At 39.6% G+C, this 26,272-nt stretch overlaps 1 protein-coding gene across 2 annotated transcripts in view; it reads left to right on the forward strand.

The window, feature by feature from the left end:
• The window catches only part of GREB1L (GREB1 like retinoic acid receptor coactivator), a 145,666-nt gene that overhangs the window by 43,163 nt on the left and 76,231 nt on the right, over nt 1–26,272 (forward strand). For both annotated transcript variants that reach the window (XM_074879220.1, XM_074879213.1), the window contains exon 2: nt 20,767–20,870. The gene's annotated coding sequence lies outside the window, so the exon portion shown is untranslated. The remainder of the gene's footprint in view (nt 1–20,766; nt 20,871–26,272) is intronic.

Raw genomic sequence — 26,272 nt, forward strand, 5'->3', positions numbered from 1 at the left:
GTCAGCACACTGTCACGGGGTACCATACCTAAATGCTTCCGCTGATTAAAAATGATTGTGCTGTACCTTGGATGAGCTTGTATGAGGAAGCCGGACTGCTGCTGAGCCAATGTAGACTGGGATTACTGGCATGAACCATCTTACATATTTTTTAGCAGAAGGATCAGATTAGCAAATAATATTCTATTCACTGTGGAATACTTTTCTGTTAGTCCCAGAGATGAACTATTCCACATACATCCCTAGCATGGCCCTGAAATTATATCAAATACTGTGGCATTTGTTTACAAGCCAAATGGGCCTCATCTTTCCAAAGAGATTCCTCATTTCTGTTGAAGAACACCTTGCACCCAGACTGTGCTAGCTGATGAGTAAGTGCCCAAGAGGTACTTAGCAGGGAGAGGAAAATGTTTTGTACTCACTGTTGTGACAATTATTGCCAGCAAAAAAACATCCACAATTCTGTGCTCCATGAATTTGCTCTAAACGAATGTGCATATGCTAAGTCTTTTATTTAATATATACAAGTAACAAATGTACTGCCTTCTTTTAAAGTAGGAGTTTACTGTAAGGAATCTAATGTCCTGATCCATCCTACCATCAAATAGAAAAAGCATGAATGTGGTATTTCTTAATATGTCTCTTGTGTAGTGCAGTGCAGTGCAAAGGTACCCAAGCCTTAATGTTTAGAGAAAGGTTGGACTTTGAAAGACAATGACCCAAGATAGCAAGAAGCTCCATGTGTGCACTCCAGTCCACTGCTCAGAATGTCAGAAGCTGCCTGCAGCTGTGGGTGGGCTCTTTCTGGTCCCGAAGCTGCCTCCTGCCTCCAGATACCTTTGCTCTGCGTGTGCTGGGAAGATACAGCCTAGTTTGGGCTGTAGGTCAGCTGTGTGCTAAGTTAACAACAGAAACAGTTTTGAATGCACATCTTATCTTCACACGAGCTGCTGCAGGTCCCAGTGCTCTCCCATTCTACCGCTGGTGGGGAACTACTCCTTTGCTTTCAAGCACGTAACACAGAATTCAGCAGTCAAATACTGAAGTTGTTATGTTTGTTCTTAAACTTCACCTCTTACTGGCAGACCTCTAGCTTGATTTTGATCTTCCTAAATAGGAAGGGGAATACAGACCTGTCAGGTGGAGGGAGTGGTAGTGATTCTTGCATGGTTGAAGGCTAATTGAAAATAATTCTTTGCAGTCGTCCGGTGATCTTTAATGCACTTGTCCAGTTCCTGTGGTCCAGTAATGCTCTATATTGTGGCAGTAAACACTTGATAAATTCTTGACACTGACTTGACAACAGAGAGAGAGAGTGCTCAGCTGCGGAGTAGAGAGCTTTTATGGACAGAAAGCTCTGGGATCTCCTCTTCTCTGGGGAACTCACCTTTGGCTGGCCTGGGCATTTGCAAGGTTACAGCTTACCATTTATTGATCTGCCTTTTTTTTCCCCTAGTTTTGACTCAGCATTCCCAGTTCTAAGAAAGTGTCATGCCAACAGTGTGGGACTGCAATCGAGAAAAAAAGTGCCATTATTTCTGACAGGAAACAAGGTGGCTTGAGTATGAAGGAAGGCAGTTTTTTTGATAGCCCATGCTGGGGGAGAGGGAAAGAAAGAGGGAGGCAGTCTTACATTTATTTTCACATCCCTTAAACCAAGATCTGCGTTAGGGGCGCTTGATATTGGGTTTAGGGAATAACCTCAGATTTTGCACCTTGAGGTCCCTGTATTCCTTCTGTTTCCCATATCGTTGTGTTCCACAGCCCCTCTGTTCATGCTCATGTTTCCTCCAGACTCAGATTGCCCAGCCTTGCTGTCCTGTGTCCTGTCATACTAATCTAGGCCGTCCCAGTTTAGGAAGTCCCCTTTCCTGTTTAGCAACATGAGCAGAGACTCCCTCACTTCTCCCACCTATGCCCCTTTTGCCTCCCAACCAGCAGCCTCTCTGCTTTTAGCTGCAGGTCTTCGCACTTGGACAGTCCATTCACCGGTGCCAGTGCTCCCCATCTCTGCCCCATCCCTCCTGTTGACCTGTTTCCCTGTTGGTTCCTGCAGCCCATCCCCTTGGCTGGCTTGAGAAACTGCTGCATGAGGAAAAGTAGGAAACTGCAGGTGGCTGTTCCTATTGCTGCCTTAATATCTACAAGCTTAAAATGCCAGTAAAGAGACAGGAAGATCTTTCTCTAGGTTGTGGCCTAGAGTCTTCTTTGCAGAAGAACTTGTGCTTTTTTACTCTTGCTCTGACATAAACAATATTTAACTTACAGACTGCTCCAACCTGGTTGATATCCCTTGAAATTTCATGCAATTTATGGAAAGAACACTGTGTTCACTTTTTGAATGGCTAATTTTACTAAATTGATTTTATACATCATAGAATAAATACTGCTAGATTTTCTGGTGTAACTGAATGAAAGAAGACTGCTTGGAGAACTGGTCTGGGCCAGATAGCATGCACAGTTATTTTTATGGAAGGGTATGTCTTGAATGAAACAGTCAAGGTCAGAGCTGCACAGCTAAACCCAGGAGTTACTGAGTTCCTCTGACTTGTATGAAGCTGCCTTTCTTGACATCGTCAGTAAGAGAACCCAGACTCTTGTACACTTTTGCCTTGGTCTGTACAGACAGAGATCTGTACAGATTGTGGCCTGATTTATATTTGAAATAGGTTACCAAGAACTGAGTCAGACTTGTCTTGGCTGGAAGCAGTTCCCAGAGTGCCATGCCCTGGTCCTCTCTGACCTAGACTGGTTTCTTCCATGACCAGCAGTTATCAAAGAATTAGAGCTTTAAAAGGAGTGAGTAACACAATTTCCACCCTCTCTGTGAGTGCAAAAAAGAATTAAATGAACATATAATTATGCCCAAATCTTTCGGGGGAAGGTGAAGGAGGTAAGTGAAGAGGAACTACAAGATAGAGTCATATAATATGTATATAATAAAAATATGTATCTGTATATGAGAAAACAGTAATTTGCATATTAAATGCCTGATTTGAGAAGCGTGCAGAATCTTCTTTACATCAGGATATCTGTACTTTGGTTACACCAAATCGGTATCCTCAAAGATACGTTACTAGGGTGGAGTTTAGTATGGTTTGTAGTATATAGTATCCTCCTTTTAGAGGGTATTTTATAATGTTTTCCCCTTAAAAACTGAAATTCCTCACAGTCATAACAGGTAGATATGTTAGAACTTGGAGGAGGTGAGGGAAGAGGAGGAAATTTCAACTGCATTATTTAGAAACATTATTTTATTTCAATTAATTAGGAATACCTAGCAGGCCCATGATTGAGAGAGGAGGAGAGGGGACTTAGGTGTACGACCCTGCTCACAAGGGAGAGTGAAAATGGAAGCAACCATAATTCAATTCAGAAAGCATAGTGTGTGCAAAACTTTTTCTTTTAAAATTTCTACTCTTTCAACGTGCAGTAATGCTGACTCTGTCTCTACAATTTGTCTGGAGTTTAAATCAGATCAGCGTAATTAGCTAACTTTACTTATTAGCTTGAGCTGACTCTAGTGGTACAATGGTTGAATTGGTTGCCATTATATTTGTTTAACTGCTGTAAAGTAAGTTTCTAACAATAGGTTCCTACAATTAAATAGCACTGTCGAGCACTGGTGCCCTATCAATCAGTCAGACCTTTCCCTCCTGCTGTCTGCTCTGATAGGCAGTTCTGCTGATGTGGGGACTGTGGAAGAAGAGATCAGGAAGAAGGGATGATGGATAAAGACCATCTCCGGTCTTGGGAGGAAATCAGAAAAATCCTTCCTTTGACTATCAACAAGCTGCTTTGTCAAGGTGTCAGAAGATTAATTATGCTCATGCGAGAAGTGAGAGCAACTGTTTTCCCCCCTGATTTTGGTGTAATGGGGTGGCATTCTTCTGAACTGTGGCAGAGAATTGCAAAGAAAGAGGCTTAAGAGATTTCAGTCCCCTAACATCACTGTCCTGTAAGCATTTGTAAAGCTTTTAGGCATACATCCATGATACTGTGAAGTTCTGCCAGTAATTGATTAATCAAAGTATTTGTTTCAAGTGTAGTATGGACTTGATCTCATGAAGCATTTGGTGCCAACTGCTGTTGAAGTCTGTCAGCAGCATGGGTAGTTAGGGTATAAAAAGGTCAAGCTTTCAATGAAGAGATGCAGAAAACCTTTCCAACCATGAACGTGAAGACATGTAACTAACTATTCATTAAGTTTTTGAAGTTTATAAATCAGTAAAAGAGAAAATCTCCAGTAAATGTTTGTGGAGTATTTTTTATTGGAGCTGAGCAGCTCTGCTTAATATTTTGTTTTAGCCATTGTCCTTTTGTACATTTTTGAATAAAGTAAGTGTAAAGTGTAATGAAAAAGGAATGATCTTACATTTTGAATTAATCATTTGGGGAATAAAATGTGATATTTTGAATTCTGAACAGAATAGGTTTAGGTGAAAAAACAGGGTTTTTTCTTTTTTAAAAAAAATCAGAAACTTGAAGAAAAACACTACTTAAAATATGAGGCCATTTTGACTGTCACTTGATATATTAAGCGAATGTCTTCAAAAGCTCTTTAAATCTTGGACAAACTATGTCAGTAAAAGGACTCCTTCCATTTGGCCTGATCTGTAACTTAGTCCCCTGCTCAGATGAAGGAGAGCATTTTTTGTAATCTGTTGATTTGATATAATTTTGGTTTTTTCTTGAAAGGGTGAAGTCTCTTGAGTTAGTAAAAGGGAATTGGAGAGTTAAAGGGCCACATCACTTTTTTAGTCTGGCTTCTTTGGAATAGTTTTTCTGGTTTTAATGTTTGCAATGCTAAACTATGCACAGTGTTGTATTGTTTGTTTGTTTGTTTTGGTGCTTCTGTGGAGCCTTTCTTCAGATTAATATCACTTTAAGATGTGTTGAACTCTAATATGCTATAGTTGAAATTGTAACAAAATGAAACATTTTAAACATGGATGTGCCTGACCTTGAAATGCTGCTGATAAAAGCTAATGCTGTTAAATTGCATGCCAAATTAACCCTCATTTCCAAATGCTTTGTGTGTGTGTTTCCTGTAGGATAGGCTTTGATCCTACCAAGCAACACTTCTTTTACAATCAGTTATTTTTTAATGAAGGAAAATCAATGAACAAGTTTCAATGCCTGATTTCAGTGGCAGTCAAATGAAATGTTTTCTTTTGCATCCTCCTACCACTGTGCTTTGTCTGCTGTATCAAATGCCTGACATGATACGGTGTTTTGGTGTAGAGGTAATACTTATTTTCAGCTTAAAACTTTATTTTCACGTATGTTAACCTTACCAAGGATTACAAGTTCATATGAGAAAGGCACAGGAAACTGGAAGACGAATAACTTTCTGAAGCAGTTGGGGTTTTTTGAGTCTTATTGAGGCTTACTGTCAGCAAAGAAGGTTTTTAATCTAAATAAAGAGAAAAAATGTTGCTTTCCTCTTTTCTTGAAGCATCCAGTTTCATGTTATTTTAGCAGTTGTCCATTTTGGAGCACAGTCGGTACTGTTTTATGTTTTCAATTCAGAAGTTATGTTGCAGGAGCATCTGCTTGGGTAATCTATGGGGTTTTCATTTGCATCTTTTGAGAACTATGGACTTTGTATGGGATTCAGTGGGATATAATCATATGCCTTTCTGGACCAGTGGCCCTGTGTCACTCTGGTGGTATAAATTCCCACTGAAATCAGACAACAGGCATGAGCAGAAACTGCTCGCATGCAGATGCTGGCTTTTGCTTGTTCTTGTCTGATGAGGACCTCGAGTGTTTTCATTTTAAAATGAAAGTGCATCTTTTTATCCTCTGACAAATGAACCACCATCTGCATAAATTCACTTGAAGGGGACGTTATCTTCCTGTGTGAACTTTGGTGGGAAGTGCTTGCAGGCCATAAAGTGAATCATCAGTCTCCCTGGGCTGGAGCTGAAATCTTGGCCTGTCTCCCTGACATCTCCTCTGGGATGTTAAGCTCCCGGTCCTCCCTCCCATGTCCTTTCTCTGCCACTGTGCCTGGGCCGCCTCTGTCACCTGGACCTGTCCCCGTGCCCATCTGCCTGGGCCAAGGCTGTGTCTGGTCCTTCCTGTGTAATGTCTCTGACCTGGTGGTTTTGATCTTTCATTTGGAGAGGGAAATGTCACTGGCCAGGCTTTCACCTCCCATCTTTGCTATGTCAAGACTATGTTTGCTGGGCTGGACAGACATAGCCTTGTGCCTGGTCCATGTGAAAATTGGTTTTGGAGCCTGTCACCTTGATTGTGTTACCTTTCTTTTTGCATTCCTCTGCCAGCATTTTCTTGTCTTTATAGCATTGGACTTAAGCTCTTTATCTTCTCTTTCAAGGCGCTCAAATCCCTGAGGGTTTTTTATCTCCGTTATCTGCCCCTTGTGTCTCCTTGTTATAGAGATGTCAGCCCCAGAACCCATTCAGCCCGCAGTGCCTAATGGGGCAGACGCAGCCGACCTTGATCTAGGGCCAGGCCAGTACCGGTGAGCCTGGCTGGCTCCCAGCTCACTCGCGAGGTCTGACTTGTGTGGTGCTTTCCCATCTGCTGAGGCATTTTGGCTCCAGGGGTGGGAGCGTGATTGCGCGAAGCCAGCCCCGCCAGCTGCTGAGCCGGGGTGGATGAGCCTTCTCCGAGCAAGAGGCAGCTGGTGGCTCTGCAGGCACCAGCTCTGCTCTGCGTGGTCTTTTTTTCACCCTGGTTGAGGCCTGGCCTTGCTGCTTTCAGGCAGAGCTGCTTAAATGTCTCTGCTCTGTGGTCCCACTCTCCTGAGTTGGAGTTTTCTGTTATAAAGTGTATTCCAGCACCTGCTTCTCTGGGTACAGGGACGGGTAACTGTATTTCCTTGTGCGTCATGTTGTCTCATGTGGATGCTTTGGGAAGGAGCTCATCTGTAGGTCAGGGTAGCATCTTTCCTAGTATATATACTGCTGCCTCCAAGGTAATAGAAAGCATTAAAAAAGTATATTGTGCTTTACATACTTAGTTCGATACAGGTGTTTGACCATTTCAGAGACTTGGGGCGTGGGGGTGAAGGTGTGGGGAGTTGGGAGTGAGTGAGTTCAGAGTGAGAAGACTCTGGATTTTCCAAAGGCTTTGTTTTGTTTGTTTGTGTGCTTGTGAGTTCCTAAAGCAGCATCCTCTTTCCACTCTAAATGCAAGAATTAATGTCACTTAAGCACAGTAAACCTTGATGCACAGTTCTTTCTTTATTGCAAGCCCACATTGCTTTCAGCCTGCTTTGAAGGATGCTGGGTTTGTCTCCAGGAAAATCCAGAGGCAAGGTTTCCAGCTTATGCCTAATGGTGGGGATTTGCAGTGGTGTGAGTGGAAGCGAGAGGAGGCCCTTCCCTCCGGAGCAGCAGCAGATGCAGCTTGTGGGTGAGTGGATTGCTCATGGCAGTGCTGAAGTACTGGTTGGAAGGGGCATCTGGAGGTCTCGTCCAGCTCCTGCTCTTAACAGGACTGTTACCAGCACTTGTGTTAAAATTTGTGTTAGAGGAGGAAGAAAAAGGTGATAGGGTATAACCAAAGATATTATTGTATTATAACTGAAGGAACCATAGGAAATGCTAATAGCAAGAAGAAAAGATGAAAGGTTTGTTGTTGCCACTTTGAGAATTTAAGAGAAAATGAATTCTACTGAAGTGACCTTTTTTTCACCTCTTACTGGCTCTTGAAAAGCCTGTGCTCCCTGAGCCCTCCACACAAACACTCAAATAATGAAAAATCCAAGTGCACATGCTCCAAGGGATAGTTAAACATCACTAAAAAATATTCTCATCACTGCTATTATGTTAGAGGGCAGTAGTTCCTAAGGAAAATTGATTTTTTTCCATTCTAATAACTTCAAAATGCTCTTAATCTATCCAGAAGGAAAATGTGGTAACTACTAAATAACTAAACTAAAAGGTTTTTGAAGCCAGGAATATCTTTGTTGCTCTTCCTTTTGCATACATTTTCCTGTGACTAAGTATTTTGTTGAAACTTAAAAATAATATTTAGAAAGAGATAAAATATCTGATCTTTCTAAGCCCTGTGCTTTTCTGTAGAAATACAGGGTAATTGAAGATGCTGCTTTTTAATTTTAAATTTGGGTGTACAGCAGATAAAATGTGAGCTTCAAAAGAGGCTGTTCTGGAAAGGAAGTGAACTTGAAAAAAATGGGCAACAGGAATTTTTTTAGCCTTCCTTTTAGCACAAAGTGCTTGTTACACTTGCTGACCCAGTTGTTTCACTGTTATTTCAGAGCGTACTTATTTTCTCTTTGATTTTTTTTCTTTCTATGTTCTTGGAGTAATGTGCAACATTTGCTTGATACCTGACAGTAGATCAGTCACATCTCTGCTTTCCTAAATGAGACTATTTCCATGTAATATGTTTTTTGAAAAAGGAGAACCAGTATTTTTCTGTTTTCGCAGATTAATGGCTGTGAATGGCACCTTGCAATAAAATCAGCATTTCAGGGCTGTCCCTGTTGTGTCTTTTGTATTTACGGGGGAGGAATCCCTGATCACCGAGTTGTTTTCTGTGCAAATACTGGGAGAATGCTGGGACCAACAAGGTTGAGCTGACCTTACGTGCTGGCCTGTTCCCTGCTGCTGACTGTCCTGTTTCAAAGGTTAAACTAACTGTGGATGAAATGTAGTCAGTAGTGCACTGGATCCTTTCCAGATCACACTGGAGGAGTGCAATAACCAGCATTGTTAGCTTTGGGAGAGCAAGAGGCAGAGGTCATTACCTGTGTGTGTCCGAGCGTGAGGAACCAACTGCCTTTCCTGCTACTTCCCACGTATGTTTATTTAAATCTTATCTGTTTTCCTGCCGCCCCCCTGCTTTTTTTTAAAAAAAAATGGCTGTTTATTCTTCATACACTGTAATTTTAATTTCTGTTGATTTCTCAGAGTTTCTGTGAGATCTCAAACTCTGTCATTAGATGGGATCTGGATCGATACTTGGGGAAGCAGAAAAGGCTGGAAGAAAGAATTGCTGGTGTTTTAGATGACAGCCAAAAATAGGCCAGGGTAAACCAGACAGTACTCTGAAGGCAGAGACATACTGCACCAGCAGAGGAAAGATGATCTTGGTAAAGATCCTTCCTTTGCTAGTGGGTAGCTAGGAAAAGAGCTGGTACAGTAGGAAGCTAGTGAGGGACAGAGAGCAAGCGTGGGAGGAGGAGGTGAAACAGAAGCAGCAAAGCGAAGATAACATCTCTGAGAATTGATTTCCTGTTTCTTTCTTTGCTCAACCACTCATTTTCCCCAACTCCATCTCTCATTTGTGCTGTACTTTCAGTCCTCTGCATTCAGATCTGCAGCAGGAGTCTGTTCCCAGCATCAGATAAAAAGGCTTTCTGGAAGGCACCAGAACCGTGTTGCATACGGTGGGGAAGTACTGCTTATTGTCACGTTAGGGATTTCAAGGGTGACAGGCAGTGAAGCCAGTATTTTTTCTGCCTATTTAGGTTTTACACAACCTGTCCTCTGAAACTGCCTATACAATAACAATAGACTTAAGTGAGGAACAAAAAATTGTCTTCCTTTTGAATTCCGTGGAAAGGCTCCTACTTCATCAAAGCGTGTTGTTTTCTTTATAGATCAGTGTATGGGTACGGCCTTGAAAACCAATACATTTAGTGGCAATGGAGACTTCCCTGGAAGGAAGAGGGGGGCGGATGGGGGACTTCCCTTTCAGAGCAAGTCAGACTTATTAGACCTGTAGAGAGGATTAGATTATTTTAATATATGTCTTTGTATACACTCCTGATTGTTATGTTGTAATTAACAGCTGAGAATATGAATGCCTTTTCCAGGATCTCTTTGTATGTGTTTTTTAGTTTATGCATTTTGCGGTAGTTTCTAAAGAAGCCCCGACAAGAACAGAGGTCTGTATCGGTTTATAGGAAGGTCAGCTTTGTCCTGAGGAGCTCAGCGTAAGTTGGTTATGATGTTGGGAGAAGAAAACGCTGTTATCGTCCTTAGCCCACCTTTACAAGAGTCTCTCAGGATCTTAATCACAAGGAGAGCAAGCTCCTTATCAGTGGTTCCATCTGTTGCCCCCCTCCTGTACTTCAAGAGTAGAATGATCTTTTCCTTATTCCTGAGTCTTCATGAGATCTCCTCTCTACTTCAGTGTGTGTGAGAGAGAACAAGGTTTTTCTCTTCCTATTTACTTTTCTTATGAAATTCTTATTTTTGAAAGGCCTTTTCTTCCCTTGAACAATTCTTTTTTCTTTCTCTCCATGCCAGAGCACTGGAGATGTGGAAGAACTGAGTAAAATTGCTAGCAACTGTCTTATCCTTGTGAAACCTGAGTAGTATTCTTTCCCAGTCCTGTATCTTTCACCTGGCACTTTGCCTATGCCAGATTTCTTTTTAGTTGTTTAAAGAGCAGCTTGGTTTCTCCACCATCCTTAAGGTAAAATGCTTCAATATCCACTTAGATAAATGCTCCTGGACTTTCAGCATGCCAAGCAGTGTCTGGATTAGGCATAATTTCTGTATGAATGGTTTCTACTCTACTGGGATGACTATTCTAATGTCCAGTGTTTGCGGCCCAAAATTTTGCTCAAGTATAGCACTTCAGGGACCTTTGCAGGCATTGTGGAAGTCTTTATTTAGAAGGCTTTTCAACAAAAGCAGTTTTAATGTGAGAGAGGATGTAGACCCAGACTGTAATCATAGAGGATGTAGATCAGCATGAGTAGTGAAGATGCCCTGATCTGTTTGTGGTTTGCCTAGCAGGTCTATAAGCCCATCAGTGTTCTGGTGTATGTGGGGGTCTTCGTTCCAGGGACCTTTTGCCAGCTCTGCTGAGTGACCTTAGGAACAAGAAAGCAGTTTCTGCCACCTCCCAGGTGTTCAGTCAGTTGCCCAGCACTGAGTCCATGGTAATCCCAGTTGAGGGAAGACTTGTGAGTCAGGTGCTTGCCCCTATGTAAAAATAACTAGAATTCCTCAAAGAGATAAGGCTTTTAACATTAGCATTTTTAGGAAGGTCTGGCTACACTGTGTCTTTCTGCACAAGCAACAGCAGTTAAGCAGCAAGTCCTGACAGAGTGTCTGTTTTGCGGGAGTATCTTAGTGATGAGGGAACCCAGGGCAACACAACTTGAAACAGCCTTGCTTGGAAAAACCCTTTGTAGCTGAAATATGGGGTCTGCTTGGATTAAATATTTTATTAGATTTTTAAAAAATTTTTAAAAATATTTTTAAAAGAATTTTTAATATTCTGAACTGATTGGCTTGCCCTTTTGTTTAGAGTGCTCTGACATTTTTATTAGAAATATACTGTGAAAAATCACCAAGTCTACTGTCCATGACTACCAAGCAAAGATCATGTTGTTTTCTCTCTGCAGTATAAAGGCCAACTGCATTGAAGTGGGTCATTTTGTGTGATTACTAGCTGCATCTATCTTCGTATTCAGACTGGCTGGTGGCTATAAATACAAACACTTAAGTGTTTCTCTGAATGTTGATAGGCTGAATCTGAACTTCAATTATTTTTCCTTCTCCTTAGAATAAGGGTTCAGGATCAGCCTGATGTACAACAGCATCTCGTGCTTCCCCTCCATGTAGATTTATATAGCTCATATGTGTGCACATTATGGCCACAAGTAATTTTTCTTTTTAAGATCTGCTTTCTTCTTGACTATGTTCCTTACACCTTTCACTGCATTTTCCTTCTGTGAATTTATGAAGGCATGATTATACCTGAGTGCTACTTTGGATAAGGTATCTTTAAAAAGAACAATAATAGAAGAGGGGCTTCTACTGTCTTCTGTCCATCCACCTTCTTTTTCTCCCAGGTCATGTATGCAGCAAAAATACTAGGAGCAGCGTGGATACCATGGTGATACTCCAGAGCAGAACAGTTTGGAACCAGGGGAAAATGATACATGCACACACAATATCTACTTTATACGGTTGGACTGCTTTTATTCTTAGGTTTGTCCTGATGTCAGTGTGTTGGTACAGATGTCCTCAGAGGATGTCCATATGGTATAACTAGATGTCTGCATTATGTCTTTCCCCTTTCAGATGTGTTTAATGGCTTTGTATTTTGGCAGTCACCAGGTAGCAGAAGATGTTTGCAGAACTTTTTATGGCAAGCCTTTCATTGAGCCTTGATAGCAGGATTTCCATGTCAATGCATACCATATATTTTTATCTGGACACAGACGTAGGTTGTCCTTTTATTCTGTCTCTCTTAGAGTCTGCTGAGCTCTTTCCTGGGTATGTTTTCTCTGCACTTGTTGCTGAAAAGAATCAGTTCGCTGTGGATGCACATGCTTGTGAAATCCCATGGTTTAGTTGCTATACATGTGCAAAAGCTGGGTAAGAAATGTTGTTGTGTTAAAGGAAGGCCTGTTTCCTCATGGCGTGTCAGGCTTCTGTACTTCACACTAGCAATGGGAGATGCAGAGATCACAGCTTGGAAGCTGAAATGTTCTCTGTGTGCCACAGCATTCCTCAGAAATTTCTTCTAGCTCATGGATATTTCACAGCAGAGCAGTTTACTGTCTTGTGATGAAAGAAAAAGACCTGTTTTGGCTTTGAGTATATAGAATTCTTTATTGTATAAGACAAAATTGTGGCAAATTTTCCAGTTTTAGCCCAGAAAGTTTTGCCTTCTATCTCTCTAGTGTCTACATGTTCTTACGGACTTACGTGTCTCAATTTTGCAGTTTGATCCTCATGATTAAAGTACATCCAGACTTTTTTCAGGATAAAAATCCTTTGTTAAGCTTCTGGTAAGGAATATAATATGACCCTTTCCTATGTTGAGAGTGAGTGAGTTAAGACATGCATGGGAGGAGATGGGGACTGGGGAGAGAAGGCAACCTTCTCGTGTAATTACATGAGAATATTTGCAGTATGTGCGTCCTCTGCAGGAGGCTTTTAAATATAGATAAAACTAATGAATCTTCTGTTTGTCAAGCCTAGCAATACGTGTTAAGTCTTCTAACTGAAATCTGTACAACAGATGTAAAAAATCATTATTAGGCCTTTAAAATGTCACAAATGTTCAAAGGCAAAGAGGGCCAGTTTGCCTCTTTAAATTATATTACGTTCAGGGATGCGTTATTTCAGGAGCTTGTCCAAGATGCTGCACTGTCACAGCTTCATTGCTTCAAATGTCACTTCAAGTAGGAGCAGTTTTTATAACTACACAGTAAACTCAAGATGGCTTAATGGAAATGATTTCTTCATGTGTCAAAATGACCCCTTTGTTTCTCATTTTACTCTTTTGTTGCCTGCAGCTAATCTGCTTTTTGGGTTATCAGATCCAGGCATCTTACAATGCTGACTCTAGCAGCGGCATTCAGCTGGAATGCTGCCTTTTGTTTACTGGTTTCACCAGGCCTCCAGTGCTTTCTTTGGTCATCTGGTGGCTCCACTAATGTGATTTGCACTCCCAGGCTCTGCAGGTAGTCATGGGCTTTTATAAGGGAATTAGAGGAAGGCCTGCCACCCTGGTTGCTAATGAATCCACAGGGTATTTCTAGTTTGTGTTTTGTTTTTTCAGCTTTTTTTCCTTTTTGAAAGCAGACTGTGATCTGTTTGCAGTTTTATGGAATATTTCTCCACTCTGCTCAGACGTCAGTTCCTAAAGTCACTTTACCTGGCTGTGATGACGTTCATATTGCTTTAAATAGAAGTACCGAATCCTATTGATCAGAATGTGCATTTGGAGTTTTCTGAGGATTTGTAAATAAATACAGAAAAATAGATGGCTACACAAATACTCAAAGCTTCTTTATTACAACAAATAATATACAAAAATTGTGCCTGGTACTACTGGATTTAGTCAGGAGAAACAAACTTCCACCTTTGTGAAAACTCTGTCTGTTAAAATAGCAAATGTTGGCATATGTAGCAAAGTTGAAGTGTTTTACTAATGATGCTGCAGCTGGAATTGTAGAGAAAAACAACACCAGAAGTTGATGCGAGTTTAGAAACACCCTCAGTGCAGTCTTACAATTTTGACCCAGTGAAGGGCATAGTCAAGTAAACATTCTATTACAGTTTTTGCAAAAGCACATCGATCTGTGGTTATACTGGAGATTTTTTTTTTAATACAAAAAGAGTGTACTCAATATATGCTCAAGACATCTTGCACTCTTTTTCTAAAGTAGAGAGTTTCAGACTCTGAGGAGTTAAGTTGAGTAGAATGTCAGATGCTGAGTAAGATGCCATTCCTTCTTATATCCACAACCTCTTACTTAAGTATCCTTGTGGATTTGAGTGGGGATTAATAGAGTGATTAGGGTTTTTTTCAGATTAGCCCTGCAGTTTTGTTAGGGCCAGTATTTGGCTTGCACAAAAACAAGCACAATGTCAATGTTTTTAAAGCTTCCCCCTAGTCTAATTAAGACTCGACCTATAGTGGCAGGAGCTGCATATTTTTATCTTCTCATAAAATATTTTTCACTCATTTTTGTTGTTTTAGAATGGAAGATACCAAATATGTGATAAAAGCAAAATCTGAAAAGGACTTTGGAAATAAAGGGGCCATTTCCATGCAAAAATAGATAATATTGAATCTATTCTTATTGTTATTTACCTTGAGAGCAAGTCTATTTGTTTATCCACATCTGAAGAATTTAGACTGATAAGACTTGTGTCACTGATATGTGGTTTATAGGGTTGGGTCTTAAGAGTAGAAGAAAGCTTTAGAAAAACTGAAGTACATAGGCATATTTTCAGTGACCTTGCTTTGTGACATTCTGCGATGTTGATGCTGTAGGATTTTTCTGTGATGTTTGGAGGAGGTGTATGTTTCATTTATATATGCATGTGTTTATATTTTCAACACATTAACTGAATATCAGAGCATTAATTTCTGCTCAGAGAATGTCAGTAAAGTTGTTGAGTTGGTGTTCCTACTTCAGGAAAGAACATGTAGAAATTCAGGTGCAGGGTTTTTAATAGTGGACATATAAAGCAAGAGTATATCGATTGAGTTTTATTAGGCTGACAGCAGCACTGAAGGTCCTTGTGACCGAGAAGTTTGTGACCCATGAAATCTCCATTTTCCTTCTATTGGTAATGTATCTTGAAGTACAGAGGACTGAAAAATGCATCCTGTGTGACCTAACACATTGATTATCTACAAATGGAAAATTATTTTGGGCTTATTGCTAAAAATGTGTTTGATACTAGTAAATATAAGGGATAGGCTTAAATTATTTTCTTAACTGTTCCCTCAGCACAAATTCACTAAGGTGACAGCTGATACAGGTATGAATAAAAGATCTGCTATATTTTTCTTTAATACTCTGATTTCAGATGCTTGGCCTTTTTGCTGATTCAGCTCCATCAGCTTGGATGTCAGTGAGCAGAAATCAAAATTTTGCTTTATGAATGGTACTTGCATTTGATTGAAGGAGATAAATGATGGTGAGGAATTGGGCAGAGTGATTTCTAAAAGTGGTAAATATCCAAGGTTCCTGGAAAGAAGCCTGTAACACACATGCACATCAGCAGGCAGATTTTACAGCTCTGTCCAGAGCACAGAAGGAAGATAAATCATGGCCATCCCCCTCTCATTTTTGAAATGGTTCAACCCTGGGGTTTAGCTGAAGGACTTAAGGAGTTTTTGAAGTGCAAATAGACTGGTGAAGGGTAAACCTTTTCAGAGTTTCATTTAGATGGATTTTTTTTTTTTTTCTATGTGGATTTCTGGCACCAGCTGAGATCTGGAAGGCCACAGGATTTTTTTGTTTTTGATCAATCAAGCAAGCAGAACTTGCCATGGGGGTGTACATTCTCTGCATACATATTGATCCTATTGTGTTTAAAAGTAGTTAATTTAATCGGGGCTTTTTGAAACCTTCCCTAGTAAGACTTGCATTAATGGAGCTGTCATTTCAAGGTCATGTTTCAGTGTCAATAACTTAATGGTAATGACAGAAGTTACCTGTATATTTAATATCAATATTTCAGTTATTGCATGTTAAAATTGCATTGAATGAGAACTAATTTTACATATGTGCATGTAAAAATGTTTGGTTTTTATTGAAAAATGTTGCTTTCACTAAATGGGAGCTTTTCAAAGCAGCCTGGTGTTACTAAACACATTAACACCAACAGTTGTGTTACTATTCACTGCTGTTTGGATCAGTACCCTTGGCCTGCCCCCTTGTATTGGGAGTTTGACTCCAAGAACCTAATTTACACCTTGTCTCTTCTAGCAAAATGGTTGTAATGTCAGAGTTTTTATTCAGGGCTCTTTCTAGTAGTTTTGACCTTTTACCTCACACTTTGTCTTGTTTAAAAGCAGCAGCATGCAGAAGATGGATTGCATATTAACTATAAACACTTCTCTCTACTGTGATAAATATTTGGAGATACAACATGTAAGGACTGTCTGTATGATAAGATACCCATTTGAGTGCAGAGTATAGATGTTATAAGGCAAGATACAGTTTACTACTTTTTGGTCCATATCTGATGCCAAGATCTTCAAGTATTTCAGATGAAAGCATTATATGTTTTCAAGATCTTTTCTGCGAGGATGTTAAATGCAGATTTTGTTATTTGCTTCTTTGATTTGATTGGGTTAGAAGGAGCTTCAGGAAGTTATCCTGGACACGGTGACACTCAAGGTACAATAGAGTTGAAAACTGGATTTAGGTATCGTGGCAGAATGTGCCTGTGAGGCACTGAAAACTCTGTTTTCTCATTGCTTTTCTGCTTGGTAGTTGCGGCATGCCTTGAGCCCTGCCGCTTGCCGAAGACTGGGGTTCCAGAGCGATGTGAACTGAGCAGACTGGGAGGTGGAAAGCAGAGTCTTGCATACCGCTCTTTCAGTCGTGTACCAGTAATTATCTTCCATAGAGCTTCCTACATGTCAGTGTTTTCCCCAACTGACTTTATCAAAGATTTCAGTGCCAGATCACTCAGTGGCTCAATGGTAGAGGAACTCTAAAGGTGGTGTGGGGTCCAGAGTTGGGATCCTCTTCAGGAAGGACCAAACTTGACTAGTTGTTAGTTTAATTTCCATATATTGGATGTCCAAAATGGTACTGCATGTCATACTATGGGAAAATCACCTATAAAAAAACCGGTGTATTTATACCTTACTTCTCTATTTAGAGTCTGGTGGTTTGATGTTGGCCATGCTATGAGAGTGCAATAGAAAGATTCCAGATCAGGATAGGTGCCTAAAATCGTAACTCATCACAAATTAATAAATATGGCTAAATACAATTAATAAATGAGGCTCAAGAAGTACATACTATGAATTTTCCCTGACTTTACACTGAAGACATTTGGTTAACAGGCCCCCTATCGTGGTCTTTGTTTTACAGCTCTGGCTTTTATGGGCATTAAACGCACATGCTGTCAATCTCTTGTACGGTAATGATGCCTATTTGATGTAGTGTTTGAAAACTGAACATGAGATGTTGTTTAAAGCTTTGCAGAGAGAGAAGGGAATTCTTTGCATCTCACTGCAGAGAAGGGATTCCCAGCATTTGTGGCGTCTCTTTTGCGAGCATGTCACTGGGAGATGCTAATAGGACCTTTCCTTTGTTAAGTAAGAGATTTCTAGCACCGTCCAGGACTCCTCTCTCTTTCAACAAGTCCCATACCACTGACTGGATAGAGAATTTGGGACATATTTCAAGTCAGCAGTTTTTGCTTCAGTCTTATTAGGCATAGAGTGCATATCTTCCTTTAGAAACAGACATTGTTCTGTAGATGGGTATGTGGGTGTTGGCTGGAAAATCTATTATTCTAAATTAAAATATTTTCTAAACGGTGTGTGCTCAAATATCAAAACATTGAGGGGCTGTTACTTGCAAATTACAGATTTACCAAGCAGCCGCGACATTAAAGTAATCTTACTCCGGTTACAGTATGCATTCGTCAAGGGCACAGGCTTGCTCGATGATTCTGAATTCCTGTAGAATTTAACTGAGCAACAGCTGGTCTGGAGGATGTGTAGATTTTAACAAGGTAATGTTTGTGTTTTGGCGAAGGACTTGTGTGACAGGCTGCTGAAACTGTTCCGAAGTGCCTTCCTCCTCTATTCAAGTCTGTAGGGATCCCAAGACAGTTTTTGTGTGAAGTTTCTCTGCTCTCTCTATGCCTCTTGATTTTATCACAGGTAAATTCTGCAAAATTCTTCCGTGGGGTATTAGGGAAAAAAAAGAAAATAGAAAGGCCATCAACACCACTAACTACAGCTACAACAGAAAGAATACTCTTTTTGGCCTTTAATTGTGTCAGATTCCTTTTCTCTGCAATTGTTTTTCCTTTTTTTTTTTTTTTTTTTCACTTGAGAGAGGTTTATGGTGCTGTGTCCGTCAGGATAACCCTGTCTTAGGGTTGAAGTTGTATTTCTCCCTGAGTTCCTAGAGGTGATGTTATCTTTTGTTCACTCAGCAGTATGGTCATTCCTGAGAGCATCTGTCACTTTAGGCATTGTAAGATGGATGAGTCTCAAGTGAACTGCTGGTTGAAGCAAATGGTGAAAATAAGAAAAGACAAGGGGGTTGGGGGTCTTCAGAGGGGACAGACAACAAGGAAGCACTGTTAGAAATCAAAAGTAAGCCAGGCGGTTGTGGAAGAAAGAGCCAAGATGGATCATGTTAGCAGATCCCACAGGTTTTAGAAACGAAGATCGGTGGCTGATGAATTCTGAAGAGATTTTCTGTGTCTCATCAAAAATGCTGCTGATTTGTTTCCTACTTCATTTGCAAATAAGGGAGGATCAGACGAAGATGATCTTAATATCAGATGAAGAAATTTTTTTTTGTCACATTGTGTTGTAACAAATTAACACTACCAATAATCAGAGAAAGGGTTAGTGATATTTTGTGTGTCTTAAATATTGTGTGAGAATCTGTCAGTACTGAATGGGCACATAACAGTATAAAACCAAACCAGCATATTGACAGTTTAGCTTTTGGAAAAAACAGTATACTTAAAATCCGTAGCTGTTTCTATTTCAGAAGGTATTTAATGTTTTTAAAAGGGGGAAGTTTCTCTACAGTATCTCTGATTTAGCTGGACTAATTGAGTTAGACATTTTAACAGAAAGAAAGTGATGTAAAAAACCCACATGTAAACCCCAAGAAAACTCCCCCCAAGCCACTGACAAGCAAATTCATACTCCCCCAAGCTGAGCAAAGGTCTGTGTTTGCAAAAGCAGCCAGCTACGGACAAAAGGCACTTACAGCCCAGTGTGTGTCAAGGTTTGGGAAGGGTCCAGGAGGATCTTGGCTTGAAAAATTATTTTGTCACACTATTGGCATTGGTCCATAAGGGGAAGCACTGGTTGAAAGGCGAAGAAATTAAGATGATTAGAAGCTTTAAAGCTTCACAAATGGTAGAGTATCTCTCTTCTCAATGGATGTAAATAATAGATGAAAGACCGAGAGTGACAACAAAGGATCAGGGCGTTTAAGAGAATGTGTGCAACCTGAATAGAGGTCTGTGGCCTAGGGCCAAAGGTCTTAGCTTTGAGTGTAATTAGAAGAAAATACAAAAATGTCATTACTAGCAGGTGAAATGTTCAGCACGTGTCCAAAAAATAGCAATTTCAGAGCCAGGAGCTGTTGGAATTGGATTACTGACATTCTGCAATCATTGAAGTCTCTGTAGAGCCCTACAGTTTGGTCAGGAGCTGCCTGCATTAACCTTGTTGGCCTTCTGCGATGGATTCACTGTTAGCATGGTGGGGATGCACAGTGCAGGGTAGCATCGGTGGTCCCTGGCAATAGAGTTGTTTAATGTCTTTCCTCAGAACACAACAATCCTACCCAAAACCTTTCCCAAGTGAGAGGTGAGGGTTATAGCTGCTTTCTTAAATAGGCTGATTTTTAAAAATGGGAGGAGGGGGAGGAAGCTTTAAGCTATATTGCTTTTAATTTTAAAACCTGGATTTTGAGTTCTAGGTTACAGCTGAAGGAGTCATGTCCGTTCTGGTTTTCACAGCAGGCCTAAGGCTGTGGTCCCAGCTTTAAGCCTAAAATCCCATTTGTGAGCAACAGGGAAAATTCCTTTAAATCTTTTGGCAAAATATTGTCCATTTCTATTGAGAAACCAAACCAGCTTGTGTGCTTAAGGAAGTCTTGTCAAAGTCCAGTCAATGATAACTTAATTTAAAGCTCTTCCTGATGATAATTACTGTTCTATACAGCCCTAGGTATTTTAGGAGTTACTCTTCTTCCTGCTGCTTGCTACACCATTGTTGCCATTCTCTGGGGTATTTCAGGTGTATTCTCTTTTATAAACTGCAATTTCTATCATTCCAAAACATTTTCACTTAAATACCTTTATGGAATGTCAGATAGGAGAGCAACCAGCTAATTCTGATTTCACTTTGAACATTGATCTCCAGTTTAGCATAGATAAGTGCTCACCCATTTAGTTTTTTTTAAACCAATAGTAAAATAATTACTTCTACATTATCATCTATTTTTTTATGTTTCTGTAGCAGTTAATTTTCTCATATTGATGTGCTAAGTTCCTTATATTTCATACAGCAACTTCAGTGCCAAAAATGTGCAGATTCTGTGACAAACTTGTACTTCATCTCTGGTAGAGTGCAGAGAAGCAGCCATGCAGCTTCAACCAAGTATTCCTATAAACAAAAAGATGCTTTTTTAAGTGGTCAGCCCTCCTTCCCCTGCCCACTTCAGTTTTCCCCGTAGACCAGGTTTAGATAGGCAGGTTTTGTTGGCTTGTTATAAACTATATGCTGGCATGAGTCATTCTAATTTTTTTCTCCCTTCTTATTTTTCAGGTGTTGAGGAGTTTTAAACAACTTCACAGCAAGGCTTCACAAACTCTTAGCTGCATCCTTTAATCATGACTGCATTTCAAATAGGTTAAAAGGAATCTGAGAAGGTACCCTACTTGACTTTCTTAATAGACAATATATTGTATGTTTGTGTTCAGTATCTGTGCTTTCATTTTCATTGACTACATTTTAGGAACAGTGTGGACTGTAAATAACAATTTTATTTTTACTTTGGGCATGTACAAAATGTAAGTTCTTAAAAAATCTTGAAATCCAGTTCAGACAATTAAACAGCCTTCACCAAAGAGGGCTGATTTGTGCTTCCATTTTTTCTTATATATCCACAATGAGGTCAGCTTCATTATTTAATGACAGTTCTTTTGAAGCTGTAACAATCTTCTCTGTTTTACTTGGAAGCTCTGCAAATACTTAAGCAACTAGCTAAATATATGTTTTATGCACTTGGAGGGTGGATGTTTGTTTGTTTGTTTGTCCTCTCAAAGGCTTTAAAACAAATGGGAAGAAGAGTGCAGATCTTTGTAATGATCGGGATAGATTTGTGCTTCCAACTGAGATTCTCACACATCTTTTTTTTTTTTCTGACTTCTTAAAGGGGAGGAGGCTTGTCTCAGTACACAATATTGGGCTCGCATAGTTTCTTGTTGCATTTAAATAGCCAGCGTACCCAGAAGGCTGGAGATCTATTCCTGCTTTATGACCTGTTGTATCCCTGGGGCAAGGGCAGCGCTGAGCAGAGCAAGGGGGTCATGGCCACAGCCCAGGTTCTGAGTGGTGCTTGCAGGTCCCCAAAACCTGCCTGCAGGAACATTTTGCTTGGCAACATCTGGAACGTGGTATAAGTCTGGAAAAGGGGGGGAACCTCTAGGATTTTACTTCGCCAGGTGCTAGGAGGAAGCAACATTAGCCTTTTTGATGGGGGGGAGGCAGATTCTGTGGCCCTGAAGTTAGGCTAAACAATTGCAGAGGTCAAAGGACAGCTGAGTGCGGTCAATGAGACACCCTGGGGTGTATTTTGTTACTTAGTAAAAGGAGCAGCATCCTAAAACCCTAAAGGATTCTCTTGAAAATCTGTGTTGTGAAAAGGTTTTATGAGTCTGATGGCAAAAAGTGCTGATTTAGCTAAGGAATGCTTGCTTTTGTCTAAATGAAAGGCTAATCCTTACGAAATGTTGGCAGCTATTATAGTGCAGTCAATGCAGGTCTGAAAGGACAGTTAGAGTAGAAGTGTACTTTGGGATCCCAAATGTTTATCATTTTAATGGTTCTGTAACTGAAAAGATTTCTGAACTTTCACCTTTGATCCTAAAATTTATACCATGAGCAAAATATTTGAAAAAGTAAAAAATAAAAACGTTCACTTATAAATTAAAAGACTGTTCCTTAGGGAGTGGAGCCTGGCTGGTTATTCTACATCCCCTGACAAATTCACTTTAGACTCTCAGGATACTCGCTAGTTCAAACTATAACTTCTTTTAATCTGCTAACACTTATTAATTGGTTGAAAAAAATGTGGGTTTTTCTGGTCTTGAGTAATATTTGCTGTTCTTGTTTCACTGCTCACAAAAAAAGTTAAAGGATATTTTTTGAGTAATTAATTCCTATAATTTGTTTAGCATTATCTTTCTTCAAAGCGACAGCTTCTTAACATTTGTCATAGAAACAGATAAGAAATCAATGTCAGAGCCAAGACCTTGTAAATAACCCAAAAGGAAATGTAATAATGGCTGTCTTCACCAGAGAGGTGGTGGGGGAAGGACCGGGCATGTGACAGAAAAGGTTCAGTGCTTTTTGTTTTCCTTTGAAAGGGGGGGTTACTGCAAGACACAACCCGGGGCCTCCGACTCTTTGGCCCTACTGTCTTACGCAAACACTCATTGTTGCGTTAGGAACAAAAAGATACTCGGGAGCCAGCAGTAGTGGTATTTTTATAGTGACTAACGTGGTGTTTCATCGTGATCTTTGGAAGAAAACTGTAAGAAGAGTGCAAAAAGAATAAATCGCATAATTTTTACGGGGAAAAAAATGAATAAAGAAGTTGACAAGTAATTTTTTTCTCTTAAAGAAATGTGCTTGCAAAATATAGCTCTCCAAAGAGTTTAATTTTTAAACTCTTTAGAAGTACTCTATACAGATGCTTAGCATTGATTTATGTCAAGGTTAAGGCACCTTTAAACAAATAAAGTTGGGAATGGATAAACCTACTAAAATACAAATCACCTATTAAACACAGAAGATGTTTGTATAGCATTCAGGTTGCTACAAAACTGACACATGTCTTGAAATTCTCCTGATAACCCCTTCTAAACTCATCAGGAAATGATAGCATGTGTGTTTGAGGGGTACACAAGGGAGTGACCAGATAGGATAGAGATGGAAGGTCAGGCCTTAACTTTGACTTTCTGGGCTTCAGCTTCATGCTTTTGCAATAAGGCAATAACAAATGAAGAAAGGATTGAGGTGATTTATTTATCAATGAGATTGGACTGGCTTTTTGCTGTAGGAACTCAATGAGATGTCTGAGTCTATTTTCAATTTTATCCCTATAAACAGTGAATATCACATTTCATATATATATCTTTATGGAATTAAGGGCTATATAAAAAACCCTGTATAATAAAACTGCTTAGAGAAATACATATTTGAGCTATAATACTTAATTTTGTTTGTAACCCTAGAATTTAATTACTCAAAGTATGTGAAATTAAGATTTTTTTCTCATCTACTGGAGAAAATTGTTCTGTATCTATAAAATGTTTGTTTATCAGTTGGGTTTTTTTGAGTGGATTTTAGCCCACAGTGAGAATTCTATGCATAGCATATATATTCTACTGTGGCAGCAATGACAGAAAAGTACGAGCACTAGTTTCTTGAATGTCAGTATTTACTGGAAGTTTTCTATACATGCTTCCAAGAATGCATAGAACCTGTGAATTTTCTGTGTTACTGACTCACTAAACCATAATAGCAGCTTTGGGAGTCAAGACTGCCTCTGCTAGCATGTCTATGTTGTGAGTAAATTACATCCAGCCTGTAAACATCATTAAGACTTTTCCTTCTGGGAGAAAAACAAATAGAGAAGTACATCTGATGTCTCCAACAAATAATGTATTTTATTATCATTTTTTCCTCTTCCAAGAGATACAGGCCCCATAGACAATTTATCGTAGTGGGTGATGAGTTGCATCACAGAACAAATATAAGCATTAGAAGTGGAAAATTGTTTTCTTCTCTTATGAAGTGATAATAGTATGTGATTCTGAATTTTTGCATTTCTGTTTTAAATAAAGATAAAGGCTTTTCTTTGTCAGACCCAAATGGCATTATAAAAACGCTATCTGTGGATATTTATTCCACAAATACCTATTGGAATTCCTAAGTATCTAGACGAGGTAGCTTGAATGTCAAAGCTCTTCTTTTTAGATATACCCCTGGATGTGATGTTAAAAGTTTTGTTCTGTTGATTGCCCGTTTATTGCAAATTTCATCTTAACTGAAATCTGGGATGTTGCAGAAGGCCCAGTAGTGATCTGCATCTTTGATCTCAAACAGGGGTTGCCTCTGGTAGTTTCAAAGATTCTGGACAGAGCTTTGTTTATTTTACGGAAGAATTTGTGGTATTCTGGGGAGGGGAGAAAGTAGAGTCAGCTTTGACACATGACGAACACATGTTGCGTAAAAGGAAAAGGAAGAACTCTACAAAGCACTCTGCACTTCGAAGTTCATTTCCACTAAAATTATTAGTTTTTTAAATAGAAATTCTGTGAGGAATTTAGACACTGTTTCCCAGCAGCAGAGAAGTTGCAAAAAATGTCTGAATGATATTAAACTTGACATTACTTGTGGGTTTAAGCAGATTGTTATGGTTTTGACTTATGCAGGTTTTCTTTTCCGTTCAGTGCATTGTTTTTTGCATAGAAATGGCCATGAAAGCATTTGCTGGGTTTTTTTTTGTCTCAGCATCATGGGCTAAAAGTAACTGTAAAAGAAGGATATTAGATGTGCCTCTATCTAGAGACTGCATGGGAGGTTCAGATAAGAAAAGATTTGTTTGTTCCTTTCTAAAACATATTGCGAGTTCAAAAGAGCAGAAACGTGATCATTTTGACCTATTTGAAAATGTTTTTTTCCCAAGAGCCGTGCAGGAACGTGCTCCGAGTAGACTTGATAAACATTTTGACACAACCTCTCCACAAAAGAAGAGGGGCTTGTTTCTACCTTTGGTGGTTCCTTTTTAGGGATGGTGGTTTCTAAGCCTCATAAAAGCAAGGAGAACTCTCTTTCAGACTTGCCTTGTTTTCAGACACAGCTCTAGGGAGGAAAACAGTAATTTTTTGGAGGAGGTAAGAACTAACAAGCCACCTAACCTTCTATCCAGCTGTGTAAGTGGGGGCAAGTTTGATTACTTAAGACTTTTTTTATTACTCCTTGATTAAATTTTACTTTTTAATCTAGAATTCTGTGTTAAAGATTTGTTTCATAATCTTCCTGGAGAGAGAAAGGAACAAAACTTGATGGTGTTTTTGGCAGGATTATGTGCTTTACTGATGAAGGAGATGTGGGAAACACTGCATGTGAGGCTCTTGGGTGCAGGGTGTTATCCTTTGTACAGTGTCACAGACATGCTCTAGCTGCAGAGACTGTCTCTTTTTCAAGTTGGTAACCTGAAATTGCTTTCAGGTTGCATATTTGAAGAACCGCCACACTACATCTCCAACTCTGCCAGCTTCAAGGGGGGATTGCTTACAGCAAAAGAAAGGTTGAAGTTTACAAAGTCCTACTCCAGTGCTTCATTTTTAGTCTGTTATTAAGGTTGTCACAAACTGGAACATGCACCAGATAAGATGAATATTGTGGAAAAAGAAAATACTGAGTGGATGTTCCTGAAGAATTGGGTCATCTCTGTCTGGAAAGTTTTAAGAGCCAATATAATCTGTATTACCATTATGCCTGTTACTCAGAAAGATACTTTTTAGTGGCGTCAGTTAGTGCGTGTTGTTAGAATAAAGAATTTTCAGAACAAGTGATGTCTCTGCAAGATGAACAGCAATTAGTTTATGTTGCTTGGCAATAAAAACTTCTTTGTGTCCCTTATTTAGTAGCACTTTCACATGAGAAAACTTTAAAAAAAAGAACATCAGAAAAACACTTTTACTGGAGATGTAGATACCTAGGATGATATTTATTAAAGATTTTTCTGTTTAATGCTTGTACCGTGGAATCTGATGTTGAGATGCGTCAGAATGGGTTACATTTTAGCTTCTATTTTCTGTATCTTAGTAGTGAATTTTTATGCTGCTTTTCTATCAGATAATGTCATCTTGGTTAGCAGTCTTAAAAAATGTCAAGCAGTGTGTATGCATAAGTTCCTATAAAAATGGTAGCTTGTGCATACAATAAATAAATAGCATAAGCTATGATGTTTAAAACTTAGATTTTTGCAGCCTAGCGGCCTAAGGGTTTACAATAATTTATATACATGGTTTGCTAA

This window comes from Strix uralensis, chromosome 1, assembly GCF_047716275.1.
Source record: "Strix uralensis isolate ZFMK-TIS-50842 chromosome 1, bStrUra1, whole genome shotgun sequence".
Taxonomy (NCBI): Eukaryota; Metazoa; Chordata; class Aves; order Strigiformes; family Strigidae; genus Strix; species Strix uralensis.